Here is a 15,903-nt window from a genome sequence, read left to right as displayed (position 1 = left end):
AAAACCTCGCTTGGTTCCCTTTCTCACTACTCAAGTGAATCCCCAAATCTAACATCCTTCCCACTTTTCCACTCTCTAGTTTCATATGAGAACATCTTCCTATCACATAACTATATTTGGTGGTTGAATAGTATCAAGTCATCTGGTGATGCTGGATACTTGTTTATTTGAATGTGCATGTTGTCTCAGTCTATAGCCATTATGGTGTTAGATGCATTGAGTCAAACAAATTGAAGTTTCCTTTCTGTTACATGTGTGGCTTGTTATACAATATTCTCTAATTGGTGACACTGCTTACTCCTGAGAACATATGAAGACTAGGATCTAGCATCCTAAGGCTACTTGTGGTACTTTATTATGCAAGTAGACTAGTACAAGCGCTGCTGGTTTTCTTTTTGATTGATGGGCAAGAGCCAAATCTGATGTGCTCCATAATTCATTCTGTTGGTGTATGAATGTGTTTCTTGTTCGGTATACCATCTATAGGCTGTTCGATGCTATTGGTTTGACTATGTCTATCATCGCAGGATCATCATGTGATTGAGATGTTCTGGGAAGTCCTTAAAAGCTTTTCTTTGGAATATCAGAAGAAATTTGTTAAGCGAGCCTTTTTCCCAGTTTGATATATGCAGACATACATTCACTGATTCACCTACACTGACACGCAGACATGCATGAAACCTTCTCTTATAGACAAGCCCGTATATGTGCTCTTATGCGTGCATGCACACATACTAGCCATTTGGTGATCTCTTGTTTTCTTTCAAGTCTTCCACTTTTTTTTCTTTTTTTTTGATTGTCTTCAAGTATTTAACAGTAAGATGAGCAGCTGAACTAGAAAAAGGTTCTGTGCAATTCATTCTGTGTTAGCAGTTGTTGCCCAAGGTGACAAGCCAAGAGGGGGGGGGGGGGGGTGAATTGGTTTCTTTTAAATTTAAACTATCTTACTCAAGTCAAATGGATGGTTAGTAAGCTAAAGCAAATCACAACACAAACAACACAAAGTATAGTGGTTCGGTGCTCTCCTTAGCACCTACGTCCACTCCCCAAGCGACCCCTTGGGAATTCACTATAATCTCGCGGATTACAGTTGGATTGTTTTCCGGGCTCACAATCCAAAAACCTTTGTTGGTTTTACGGGCTCACCAACGAACCTTTACACTTTGGTTTTCCGGGTTCACCAAAAACCTTTGTTGGTTTTACGGGCTCACCAACGAACCTTTACAATTGGTTTTCCGGGTTCACCAATCAACCTACTCCGTTGGTTTTCCGGGCTTACCAACCAACCTTTACAAGTTGTTTAACAAATAAAGAAGGAAGATTTAAACTCCTAAATGAGCAAATGAAACAATATAAACTACAAAGAAGAGTATAGAAAATATTTATCGCTTTGAAGTGGCTTCTCTCTTCTTTGTCAAGGATGCTTCACTCTACAAGGGAGGATGGAGCTCTTGATGACTCTTTGAATCTGCTCAACCCCTTTCTTTGATTCTTGAATGAAGCACTTGGATGAAGAAGATTAGGGCACTTTTGTTTTCTTGTGTACTCTTTGATATTCCTTTCAAAAGTTGTTCTATCTGATGAATAGTGCCACTTTAAATAGTCTCCTACATCCATTGGACAAGCCCCAATGGTTAGAATTCAAAAACTAGCCGTTACTGACTCTGGGAAGGACAAAAAGTACATCTGCAGAACTAGCCGTTATGCTTCAGCCCGTGTTTGGGTCGGCTCAACCTGTCCTTGGGTCGACCCAACTTTCACTTGGGTCGACTCAAACATTCCTTGGGTCGACCCTCTCAGAAAACACAGAAACTTGAAATTCAGCCTTCCTTCCCTTGGGTCGACCCAACCATTCTTTGGGTCGACTCAAAGTTCACTTGGGTCGACTCAACTTCTTCTTGGGTCGAACCCTCTCAGTAATTCCAGAGAACCATTTTCTGTCTTCTTTTCTGTCTTGCCTTTGGGTCGACCCTCTCAGGGTTTGGGTCGACTCAAGCGTGGGTCGACTCAACTACTTCTTGGGTCGACCCTCTCAGTGAATCCAGAGAACCATTGTTCTGTCTTGTTTTGAGGATCTTGATGTTTGGGTCGACTCATGCTTTCCTTGGGTCGACCCAACTCACTGTTCATCTGTGCTATTTTTGCAGAAGTGTGCCAAATGATTTCTTGATGTGCCGGGGTCGACCCAATCATCCTTTGGGTCGACTCAATCCACACTTTGCTGCATCTCAAGGTTAGATTCATTCAAATAAACAATAAAATGTATCTATATCAATTTAACTTATAACATACTCTAGATAATTGCTTGTTAATCATCAAAATAACACTATCATCCTCAATCTCCTTCTTTTTGATGATTACAAAATAAAGAGTATGAGCCCATTGATATTTGTCTTTAAGATCAGTTTTTGAAAGGGCTTAACTTGCTGAATTTCAGCTTTTCATATATAAGAGTGAAATCTCCCCCTATTTCATTTAAATGTTGCCAATTTGACTTTTTGAATTGCTCCCCCTTTCATTTATAATTCATTAACGATGAAACTTCAAAAATTTGAGATAAAATATGAGTTTCAGGTTATGTATCGGGGTGCGAGAGGTGCGTGCCAAATTCTGAAATTATATGTGCCAAATTCTGAAATTTGATAGAAATTTTTGATTTGATGATTTTCATTGTTACAAATTGCTCCCCCTTAGATGTATAAGCTTTCTTATATGATTTTCAATTTGTTTGCCCAATTATTTCTCTTTTCTTGCATAAGTTCTTATTTCTCTTTCTTTACATAACTTCTTATTTCTTTTTCTTTACTTCTCCTTTCTTTAACTTTCTTTACTTTTGCTCTTATTATTCTTTCTTTACTTACTCTAAAGATATCTTTAGTTCTCCCCTTTTTGTTACTTTATTTACTCTAAACAATATCTTTACTTCTCCCCTAAGATCTTTACTTCTCCTAAAATAAATACTCTTTCTTTACTTCTCCCCCTTTTTGTTATCATCAAAAAGATACATGGGAAAGATGCAATAAATACCAAACTTCAAACTTCATTGATCAAAATGGGAACATTTTCATACATTCATGCCAAAAACAAAAACAGATACAATGTTCCTGAATCAAAGTTTAAAGATACATGATAAAAGCAAAATACATATGAGAACTAGATATCTAGCCTAGGCTCTAAACATAGATGCTAAGATCAGCCTAGGGAGACTCTAACGGCTGGGATCTAGTCCTCATCCTCCTAGTGTACGTGGCGAGGGGAGGTCGAGCCTGGTGAGACTGTGTCTGGCGTGGAGCACGACGAGCTGGATGACTCTGTGCCGAAATCTCTGACTCAGCAGCCTGTGGCACAGATGGTCCATGGGTCTCTCTCTCTCCGGAGTGCTCCTATCTGCTGCCTCAGATCACTGATCTCAGCAGACATGACGTCCAATCGGGCGTCCAATCGGCTCGTCAGCCCGTCAGTGATAGTCCTTGCCTGAGCTGACATGAGCTCAGTCATCCTGCTCCAGAACTCATCCGTATCTCTCGGAGGAACGGATGATGATGGTCCAGCCTCTGAAGGTGCAGTAGGATGATCCATATGCTCCTCATCCTCATCCTCTGGTGCATCTCCCTCTGGTGCCTCACCCTGAATGCCTGCTCCAGTGTGAATCCACTGCCCGTTCACTTTCTCATATCCCATGCGTATAAGTGTCCGTGCAGTGTATGTGTCAGTATGATGCAGACTCTTGGATGCCTCCTCCTCGAGAGCTAAACCATGCTGTCGAAAAATCAAGGTGAGTATCATACCATAAGGTAGTGATACCCTGGAGTTGCACATCACCTTCCTCATCTGTCTCAGTATCATGGCCGGAAGATTTAGGGGAATCCCCTGAATCATACACTCCATCACTGCTAGATCTCGCTCTGTGATGAGATCGAATCTTCCGGTCTTTGGAAATAAGATTCTATTTATTATACTGAGCAGTAATCTCATTTCAGCAGTAAGAGAACTAGCTATTACCTTCGCGGAAAAGTCGAAGTTCTCATTTTTCATGATCAACTGTAGAGCTCTCATTTTGTTTTCAGGCTTTTCCGGAGTGGCTCCTACGCAGGGTAGATGAAGTAGCTCAAGCTCTCCTCGGAAACTCGAACTCGAACCCCTCGAACTTCCGAAACAAGCCCTCCCATACCAGTTTTGAGGAAGGCATAGAACTCCTGAACCAATCCGGGGTAGATCATCACGTCTAAGGAGCAAAGATACTCCCAACCTTGCCTTTGGATCCATTCCCTCAACCGAAACCCTTCTTGATCAAAGAACTCGGAATGGATCCTTCTCCCCGTTGTAACCGGTCTCCCCGCAAATCTTGCAAGTATCACTGAGGGGGAAGGAGGAGGGGCCTCCGCACGTGCCTCACGTCGTGGAGACACGGTAGATGGCTCCGTAGGTTGCCTTTCCTCCCGTTGGATCCGTGTGACTCTTCCGGATCTCTTGGCTACGGCTCTTTTGGGTCCCATTTCTCTAAGATCTCAAGGTAATCTACTGTTTGGAGGAGTTTGGAGGAGTTTGGAGAGTGGGGATTAGAGTATTCAGAAGAGGACAAGGGCAAACAGTGCCCTAACAATGCTCTCGGGTCCCCTTTTAACAGTGGGGTCCCGACGTTGGGTCGACTCAAGATTTTTCTTGGGTCGACTCAACGTTGGGTCGACCCTATTCTGGGTTGGGTCGACCCAAGTGCAGAATTTTTTCTTTTCTCTTTTTTTTTGCTTCTAAGAATTTTCCTTGCTTCCAATCCTTATAAACTCTTTATGGGACAATGATACATGAGTAAGGAATCTCTAGATAACAAATTTGACTCATGTTTCATGGGATTTTAGAAATTGGAAGAATGTATCATGAGACTACTAGCTCCCTTTTATATTTCTTCAATAAAAAGGATCACATATGCCTAATTTCCTCCTTAGCATGCAGAATCTATCTTCACTCAATGGTTTCGTAAATATGTCGGCTAATTATTTTTCAGTGCATATATGCTCAATACATATATTTCCATTTTGCACATGATTCCTAATAAAATGGTACCTTATTTCTATGTGTTTGGCTTTAGAGTGCTGAACTGGATTTTTAGTAAGATTGATGGCACTAGTATTATCACACTTAATAGGAATATTATCTAGTTTAACTCCATAGTCCTCTAGTTGTTGCTTAAGCCATAATACTTGAGCACAACAACTGCCAGCAGCTATATATTCAGCTTCAGCTGTGGACAGTGCCACTGAATTCTGCTTTTTGCTAAACCATGATACTAAGTTATTTCCTAAGAATTGACATGTGCCACTTGTGCTCTTCCTATCTAATTTGCATCCGGCAAAATCAGCATCTGAATACGCAAGCAAATCTAGACAGGAGTCCCTTGAGTACCATAGCCCTATATTGGTAGTTCCTCTTAAATATCTAAGGATTCTCTTAACAGCACTTAAATGTGACTCCTTAGGATCCGATTGGTATCTAGCACATATTCCTACACTAAATACGATGTCGGGTCTACTAGCAGTAAGATAGAGCAAGGATCCAATTAGTCCTCTATAGAGCTTGATATCAATACTCTTCCCTTTTTCATCCTTGTCTAGCTTGCTAGTAGGATTCATTGGAGTGCCTACTCCCTTATGATTTTCATTTTCAAACTTCTTTAGTATTTCCTTTGTATACTTAGTTTGATGAATGAAAATGCCTTCTTTAGTTTGTTTGATTTGTAATCCTAGAAAGAAGCTTAGTTCTCCCATCAAACTCATTTCAAATTCTCCATGCATTAAATCAGCAAATTCTTTGCAAAGAGTATCATTTGTGGCACCAAAGATTATGTCATCTACATATATTTGTACCACTAATAGATTTTTGTCCTTTCTTTTGAGAAATAGAGTTTTATCTACATTTCCTCTACTAAAGTCATTATTAAGCAGAAATTTGCTTAATCGATCATACCAAGCCCTAGGTGCTTGCTTTAATCCATATAATGCCTTATGTAGTTTAAAGACATGATTTGGCAATTCATGATTCTCAAAACCTGGAGGTTGTTCTACATATACTTCCTCCTCAATAAAACCATTTAAGAATGCACTCTTCACATCCATTTGATATAATTTGAAATCCATGAAACATGCAAATGCTAGAAGTAATCTAATAGCCTCTAATCTAGCTATAGGAGCAAATGTCTCATCAAAATCTATTCCTTCTTCTTGATTGTATCCCTTAGCTACAAGTCTAGCCTTATTTCTTATAACTAATCCATTTTCATCTAATTTATTTCTAAATATCTATTTTGTTCCAATTACTGAATTATGCTTTGGTCTTTCAGTTAATGTCCATACATTACTTCTTTTGAATTGATTTAATTCTTCTTGCATGGCATTTATCCAGTTAGTATCTTTTTCAGCTTCTTCATAAGTCTTAGGTTCTAATTGTGAAACGAAAGCAAGATAATCATTTAAATTCCTAAGAGATGATCGAGTTCTTACCCCTTGAGATGGATCACCAATGATTAAGTCTTTAGGATGTCCATATGCATACCTCCATTCCTTTGGCAAGTTTTGGGATTGTGGTGGCACGCTATCATCTCCCTTATCTTGATTTGGCACGTCATCAATATTCAACTTTTCAAAGTCGATAATTTCCTTTCCAATGATATGCCCTTTACCATTGTCTCCATAGGTTACTACTCCACCTTTCTTTGATTCCAAGGTGACAAATTGATCTACGTCACCGATCATGTGTCTTGAACAGCCGCTATCTAGATACCATCGTTTTTCCACTTTATCAGCTGTAAGACACACCTGCAATCAAGATCAAGAAGAAACTTTAGGTACCCAAACTAAGTTGGGTCCTTTAGGGTTAGTACTCCATGTTCCTTTTGGAACCCAAACTTTCTTGAATTTAATCTTTTGATTATAACTTGATTTGTTTTGACTGGACTTTCTAAAGTTACATTCATATGCTCTATGTCCTAACTTATTGCAGCAATAACAAGTAATATTTTCACTTTTAGCTTTTACAAAAATGTTCTTTAAGAATTTTTGTTTCCTATTTGTTCTATATCCTAAACCAGCCTTATCATATACAGCTTTTTGGCTATCAAGAATCATATTTAATTTGGTAGAACTAAGTGTAAATTTATCTACCAAGGATTTATATTTTTCAGCATCTTCTTTTAGCTTGATATTTTCAGCAATTAGATCCTTGGTTTCATTTGTAAGTTTCCTACTCAAAGTTTCACAGGTATGAGACAGTTTTAACTTGTCCTTAATAAGAGATTGATTTTCTTCTTTTAGAATTTTATTTCTATTAATTAGTTTGTTATGTTCTTCCATGAGTTCTAAGAATGCATCATGTAATTCATCAACAGTAAAATCACAGTCAAGTTCAGAATCTACCTCATCGTCATTGGCCATATGACACATTTGGGCCGTCTCTTGATGATCTTCCTCCTCCGAACTTGATTCCTCACTTTCACTCCATTCAGCCATGAAATTCTTCTTTTTCAACTTTCTTGCCATCCACTTCAAATCTGGGCAATCTATCTTATAATGCCCGGGTTTGTTACACTCATAGCAAATGGGAGTTTCTTTTTCCTTTTCTTTGTCCTTACCCTTTTCTTTGCTTGAGTTACCTTTAAGGAAGGGTTTCTTTTTATGGAACCTATTCTTACCTCTCATAAATTTTCTGAATTTTCTCCCAAGCACAGCCATCCCTTCTTCATCGATTTCTTCATCATCATCTGAATCTTCTGATTCAGTTAGTTGTTTAGGGATGGTAGTCTTTAGGGCAATGGGCTTTCTTCTCTTGACCTCATCTTCTGAATTTTGCCTCATTGTCAACTCATGGGTCATGAGTGATCCTAAAAGCTTCTCTAACTGCAGTGTGTTGAGGTCCTTTGCTTCTTGAATAGCGGTTACCTTGGCCTCCCAATTCCTTGGTAGAGACCTGAGAATTTTTCGCACCAAATCAGAGTTAGAGTAAGACTTTCCTAAACTCTTAAGCCCATTTATAATGTCAGTAAAACGAGTAAACATATCAGTTATGGACTCAGTAGATTCCATTTTAAACAATTCATACTTGTGTACTAATATGTTTATCTTTGACTCCTTAACTTGATTGGTCCCTTCATGTGTGACCTCAAGTCTGTCCCAAATTTCTTTGGCAGTAGTGCAAGTAGATATTCTATTAAATTCATTTACATCTAATGAGCAGTAAAGTACATTTATAGCTTTTGCATTTAACTGTGCTAATCTTCTATCACTTTCATTCCAATCCATTTCTGGTTTGGGTATGATAGTGCCCTCTATGTTAAGTGTGGGTGTGTAAGGTCCTCTAGTGATGATTTGCCATAGTTCATAGTCTGAAGCTTGAATGAATATCCTCATTCTAGCTTTCCAATATGTGTAGTTTGTGCCATTAAATAGAGGTGGTCTATTTGTGGATTGCCCCTCACTCATAGAACATCCCACTTGGGTTGTCATGATCTTTAACTCTTGATTGTGAGATCAATGAGTACTATTAGAGCACCTTGCTCTGATACCACTTGTTGCCCAAGGTGACAAGCCAAGAGGGGGGGGTGAATTGGTTTCTTTTAAATTTAAACTATCTTACTCAAGTCAAATGGATGGTTAGTAAGCTAAAGCAAATCACAACACAAACAACACAAAGTATAGTGGTTCGGTGCTCTCCTTAGCACCTACGTCCACTCCCCAAGCGACCCCTTGGGAATTCACTATAATCTCGCGGATTACAGTTGGATTGTTTTCCGGGCTCACAATCCAAAAACCTTTGTTGGTTTTACAGGCTCACCAACGAACCTTTACACTTTGGTTTTCCGGGTTCACCAAAAACCTTTGTTGGTTTTACGGGCTCACCAACGAACCTTTACAATTGGTTTTCCGGGTTCACCAATCAACCTACTCCGTTGGTTTTCCGGGCTCACCAACCAACCTTTACAAGTTGTTTAACAAATAAAGAAGGAAGATTTAAACTCCTAAATGAGCAAATGAAACAATATAAACTACAAAGAAGAGTATAGAAAATATTTATCGCTTTGAAGTGGCTTCTCTCTTCTTTGTCAAGGATGCTTCACTCTACAAGGGAGGATGGAGCTCTTGATGACTCTTTGAATCTGCTCAACCCCTTTCTTTGATTCTTGAATGAAGCACTTGGATGAAGAAGATTAGGGCACTTTTGTTTTCTTGTGTACTCTTTGATATTCCTTTCAAAAGTTGTTCTATCTGATGAATAGTGCCACTTTAAATAGTCTCCTACATCCATTGGACAAGCCCCAATGGTTAGAATTCAAAAACTAGCCGTTACTGACTTTGGGAAGGACAAAAAGTACATCTGCAGAACTAGCCGTTATGCTTCAGCCCGTGTTTGGGTCGGCTCAACCTGTCCTTGGGTCGACCCAACTTTCACTTGGGTCGACTCAAACATTCCTTGGGTCGACCCTCTCAGAAAACACAGAAACTTGAAATTCAGCCTTCCTTCCCTTGGGTCGACCCAACCATTCTTTGGGTCGACTCAAAGTTCACTTGGGTCGACTCAACTTCTTCTTGGGTCGACCCTCTCAGTAATTCCAGAGAACCATTTTCTGTCTTCTTTTCTGTCTTGCCTTTGGGTCGACCCTCTCAGGGTTTGGGTCGACTCAAGCGTGGGTCGACTCAACTACTTCTTGGGTCGACCCTCTCAGTGAATCCAGAGAACCATTGTTCTGTCTTGTTTTGAGGATCTTGATGTTTGGGTCGACTCATGCTTTCCTTGGGTCGACCCAACTCACTGTTCATCTGTGCTATTTTTGCAGAAGTGTGCCAAATGATTTCTTGATGTGCCGGGGTCGACCCAATCATCCTTTGGGTCGACTCAATCCACACTTTGCTGCATCTCAAGGTTAGATTCATTCAAATAAACAATGAAATGTATCTATATTAATTTAACTTATAACATACTCTAGATAATTGCTTGTTAATCATCAAAATAACACTATCATCCTCAGCAGTATGGTTTAAAAATTGACCATTGACTCACTTACAGCTTGATGTTACATGAGGTTTATCTTGAGACGTCAGCCAACTTTCATAAGCAATTTTGCTTAGGATTAAATAGAATGTTCAGGATTGAATGATTGGTGTAAGTTGTAACAAGTTCATCTTGAGACAATTTATGCATGTGTCAGCTAGCAGCAACTAAAATTCTCAGCAAGAGTTTGTATGTTCATGCCTCTTGATGAATTGATCAAAATGTGGGTAAATTGGTATTCAGATCTTTCCTTATGGTCAACAGGTGTCACAAGAATTAGCAGATCTGCCTCATTTTCTGATCTGCTCCTTCAGATTTTTCTCATCTACAAGGATCGGCTGTTCTTTCTCAAACATTTCTCTGTCAGAAGGAAATATGAAAAAGCTCAAGATTGCCACCAGATATCTGGTGGACATGCATTTTATTAGTCATTGTTATTAAATCTGGATTATACTGTCCGGTCAGACAGGAAACCCATATACTGGCCCCTTGTCCAGTCTGTTTTCATAATGGGACTAGAAATGTAATTGACCCAGTGAAAAATCGGATGGTTTTTGGGAATCAAGTATCGAAGCACCCCTGCACGCGTTGCGACGATCGCAGCGGAAAGACACGCGAGGTCGTTCATCTCATGAACGTTCTAGAGAACATAGATTTCAAAAATTTTATAGAGTTCTCTAACTCAGATTTATGAAATCTAAAGGGAAGATTAAAATTAAAAGACTAGATTAATTTCAGATCTACTACAATTCCTAATTGTATAGAATTTATAAAGATCTAATCTTTACCTTTGAGCAGGTAGAACTTCACCGCTATCCGATGATCGTAGAATTTTTGGTTCGCTCGAAGTCGCACAAGCGTCCGGCCTCTACAGGTATCCACACGAGGTACAGATCGCTCCAAGATCTCACCGGGGTGCTAGCTCCCTTGCAGAGATCACCTTTAATGGCTGAATTCCTCTTCCTTTTAATCAACTCCTTGATTACTTTGAGAGGAAGGAGGAAGGAGGAAGAAGATGAAGAAGACGCCTCTTCTTCTTTCTTTGCTCACGCCAGGGAGAAGGGAGGAAGGGTGGCCGGCTGCAAGGGGACTTCAATGCTCCTATGCTTCACGCTAGGGCCCTTTAAATAGGCATCTCATGCCCATACAAACAGGAATAATTTCAAGAATCAATCACTCCTTGATTCATTCCTCTAAAATCAGCTACACCCCTTACTTAATTCTATCACAATCCTTACTTAAAAGTGATTGAAAAGAATCCAAGGGACGTGCTCATGCCATGTAGCAATCTGCGTGAACAAGGAGGAAGAGGAGGGGCGGATGCGTGAACAAGGAGGAAGAGGAGGGGCGGATTGGCGTGTGGACCATGAAAGGAAAGGAGGGGCGGACACCCCTCCTTTCTTTGTGCGTGTGAGGAGGGGCGGACGCCCCTCCCTCTTTCCTTATTTGCCTCACATGCATGGAGGAAGGGATCTTTCCTTTCCTTCCATGCATGGGTCTCCGAATCCAATTAGAAATTTCATGGTCCCACTTGATCAATTGAAGTTTAATCCAATTAGAACCTAATGTGTCCTCCAAATTGATTTATGTGAATCGTAATCCAATTAGGATCCAAATTGGACTTCATGAATTAAGTTCTTTATCTAATAAGGAGTTCTATTTAATTAGGCCTTCCCATCCTTATCCAATAAGGTTAAGCCTAATTTAATTAGGTCCAATTAAATCAATTAAATTGCAATCCAATTGCAAATCCTTCTTCTTTAATTCACTAACTCTAATTGTCAATCAAATTGACAATCAAGATCAATTGCGATTCTAAATCACTATTCAACCATCGGAACGATCAAAACCTCTAATGTGTGTGACCTCGTAGGTTCTATTCTGACTGATAGTGAGATAAATTATGATCTCTATCATAATTTCATCGAAACTCCTTTCAATGGGTTGAAACGATTTCAACTCTACTCTTAGGGTTCACTGATCACCAAGTGAAACCTTCGAGTCTCACAATCCACTAGTGACACCTAGCAGCATATAGTGACGATCCAGCAGAACGGAATGGATGAACTTCTAGGTGCAGTTAGCGTATGATACAGTACCTCTATCATGGATCCCGACATGACGGAGGTTATGGATAACTCGTCAAACTCCATCGTCTGTCTTATGTCAGATTTATTTGACTCAAGTTCGAGATTTAGAAAACTCCTTTTGCAGAACTGCCCTGGCCAAGTTCTTTCGAACTTAGTCTCATAAATCACATAGGATCACTCTTAATTTATCAAGATCGATAGATCCCATCTAGATGCAACCCTAATCCAACAGTGAACCTACTGCAGCCAATCTACGCCACAAGGATCCTTAGGGTCTATGTTTATGTGCTCGTCAAACTACAGCAACCTCACCGTGATTAGCTGAGGCATCGCAGGTCTAAGTACTAGTCATACAACTGCAGCATCAAGTAAGTCACTGACGAGTGGATAGACATCCAAGTGACTTCTTGCTTTGGTCACGCTCAGTACCCTTGTTCTCTAGCAAGTACTTGCACAATCACCCCAGTGTCGCCACACTATGGACTTAAGACTCGTCCATCAAGGAAAGTGATTTGTGCACTAATCTCATCGGATCGATCACTGTCCTTCGTGATGATCCATCGATCAGGAGCTATTCAGGAATTAACTATTAATTACACATGCCTTAAATTCTCAACTCTTGAGAATATGTGTTATCATTTTATTAATTTCTAGGACGATTCATGGACACATAATAACACGAATGAACAAAATGCTTGATTTTATTAATTAATAAAAGATCAAGTACAAATTTCATGCCTCCAGAATAATTACAATGCGTCTGCCAAATTGGCTTCTAGGACATACTCTTAACATCCAGTGACCCGGTCAGGTGGAAAACCGGATAAATTGGACTCTAAATTAGAGAATTGGAAGAATAATGCTTGAATTGAGATTCGATCTCATGATCTCGTATGTGCTTAAGAACTGGTCAGCCATTTAGACAACGTTTGATGCTGTAGTATGGTGATTATTTATTATACTTCCATATTTTATTTATGTCATTAGATGAAGCTATTATAAATAGATAGTAATTTCAATAATCAATTCTTTTTTGTAATAGACAGTCAATTCCTTTTGCCTTTTGTGGTAAATAAAAAGCAGATACGCTTCTTTTTTTTTGGATATTATCAAAACTTTTCTATTTATGATTATAAAAAATACCAATATGGTCTCCATTTTCCTACATTAGATATAATTTTTTCTATATTTTTTTAAAGTATTAGATGATTCATGATTATTTTCTATTTAAGCTGCAACTAAAGAGTAGTGCAGAACGTTGGTCTATGTGACCTAAGAGTAGTATTTAAAGTAGAAAACTTATTAATAGTTATGCATAATTTTCTTACATTATATCAAATTTTCTATGATATATATATATACACTCTGACCGATTGAGCCCACGGTCGGACCAGTGAACCGGTGATCCAGCCCCTTGCTTGGCTGGACTCTGGTCCGTGCAAGCTTTGAGTTATCGTAGTTTGCAAGCTTGTTAGGTTCAGCTTGCATTCCATGATTGTTGACAAATCATTGTAATCTTTGATAAGTTTACAATGTTTTTGTTGAACAATCTTGCAGGTTTGTGACTGGCTGTTCTCGTGGACCACTTCTTGGATTTAAGTATCTTGAACCAAAGTTCTGCATACAAAGGTTTGTTGCACTTTTCTTTTTTTATTCTCGTCTTAATATTGACAGTTGATCTTGATTGGGCTTTTCTCAAATGTAGGGCAGCTCCTCTGATTGTTTCTGAAGAGGATCTTGACGTCCTCTGATTTTTTATTCTGATTGTTCATTATCATTGGCTTACACAACAGGATATCAAAATTGCATAATGTTTCATATGTTAGAGATGGTACAGCATTATTAAGTATTTTTAGATAATTATAATAGAGCCACTCTTTATTTTGAAGTTGTTGATATATTGTTTTTGTATTTCATTCCTTGAGCTGGCCTGTTCTAGATGAACATCTAATTGATGCCAACAATATTGGCGTCCTGGTTGTGTATTAAGCACTCATGCATTCTCTGCTAACAATGTTCTTTTTCCCGTCTCTTGATGGCTCGGACATTGATGGTGGTTCAGTAAAGAACAAATGCGGACCAAGTTGATGTACGCGATAAATGCAGATGCTGGTTTCGACTTAGAGTTGATCACTGCTTGGATTAAGGATATATGTCTTATATGATTGTGGTGATGGCTGCATGAACCTGGCCCAACAGAGCGATTCTGTTTTCTAGTGGAATTCAAGGACAGGTTAAGTTACTGAATTACAGGAGCCGTGGCAGGGCTCCAACTTCAAAAGCTCAAAACATGCAGAGGTAAGCAAGAGAGGTGAAGAACCTGTAAATATTTGAAATATTGGTATGATTTACCCATGAAAGCATACATATGTTTGGGTCCTACAAAATTGTAATTTTATCTAAGAACAGAGCTTGAATCATCAGATGTCTCCTTGGGTACATTTGTAAAACTGGAACAGCATTTAATTAAAGGCAATAGCCCTTTGATTCATCACCTACAAAGTGCTTTTGTGTTGCTTCTATAGATGTTATTCACAATACAGTAAGGGGCAAGGTTTGCCATACCATTCAACACCGGTGTGTATCGACCGTACCGTACTGTATTGGTACTAAACCGGTATGCTGTATAGAGAGTGCACCGAGTATGCCAGCTCTCATTACCGGCATACCGATACTATAATAGAATGATACCAATATAGGGTTCGGTGCTAAGATGGTGAATCTTAGTAGGGGGTTTTGTAGGACTGGAAAGTTATTGTTTTTAGTGTGGTGCCATCTTTGCTCACAATTTCTGAACCCACTGAATTACCTGCTGCACTTTGCGGAAGATTTAATTTGGTAGCACATGTAAACTAACAGGTTTACCCGATTTCCTGTCAGCAAGAAATGATTACAGGATGGCGTATGCCTGCTTCAGTCTATGTGGGTTTAACATGCAAGCATACGAATCCAGATGGTTGGGAGGAATTCAGTTTGGCGTAAGGGCAAGAAAAGCACTTTCAACGTATAATGTCGAATGTGGGGTCAGAATGTTTTGCTTTCTGCTGAGGTCCTTGTGCAGGCAGTGCATTGGGATTTATGATGTTCATTGGTATGGAAGCTAACGGCCTTAATTGGTTAAGTTGTTCCAACAAGTGCGATTCAAGGGGGAATGCCCAGTAATGCACAGAACACTTGATACTATTATCATTGCGCTGAAAGAGTGAAACTGATCACAGGAGCCGCGGACCGTAAGCCAGGAGTAGACAATCGTTGTGCTTGCAGAAGTGGCCAGTTGTCTACGCGATATCATACAAGTCTGAAAAAGTTCGATAATGGCATGGTGAGAGCGAACAGGCTGACAGAGGGCCGTGCGATGTTATCCTGATCAGACTCGATTTTCCACATTACAAGATGATATGCGCCAAAAAAATAAAACTAAAAATAAAAGACAGAAAGACTTTTGATTCATCATCGTCAGAAGAATGGCACATAGTCTAATATGCATGAACTCACTCTTCTGTGTTTTTTTTTTTTTTTTTTTTTTGTGGTAAAATCGGCATTTCATATAGTTCTCACTCTTCTGTTTTTTCCACGCGACTCATCCGGCACTAGATGGTGACTGTAGTGATGTAAAACGGGAGGCTAGAGTTTGTCAAGTAGATTGCTGGATCTGTTTCTTGGTATCTGGAGGCCACAAACAGAAGAATAGATCAGCAAAATTGTATGTACATATGCTGACAAATAGAGCAAACATACCAATTGCAGAAACCAACGAAGATGAGATTTAAAACAATAT

General features: G+C 39.4%; 1 pseudogene; it reads left to right on the top strand.

The window, feature by feature from the left end:
* LOC103697813 overlaps positions 1-13,824 on the top strand; it is a 98,666-nt pseudogene extending 84,842 nt beyond the window's left edge.
* Positions 13,825-15,903: the final 2,079 nt, after the last annotated feature.

The sequence above is a fragment of the Phoenix dactylifera genome, unplaced genomic scaffold (genome assembly GCF_009389715.1).
Source record: "Phoenix dactylifera cultivar Barhee BC4 unplaced genomic scaffold, palm_55x_up_171113_PBpolish2nd_filt_p 000842F, whole genome shotgun sequence".
Lineage (NCBI taxonomy): Eukaryota > Viridiplantae > Streptophyta > Magnoliopsida > Arecales > Arecaceae > Phoenix > Phoenix dactylifera.
The sequence above is the reverse complement of the archived record's forward strand: the minus strand, read 5'-3'. Positions and strand labels throughout refer to the sequence as shown.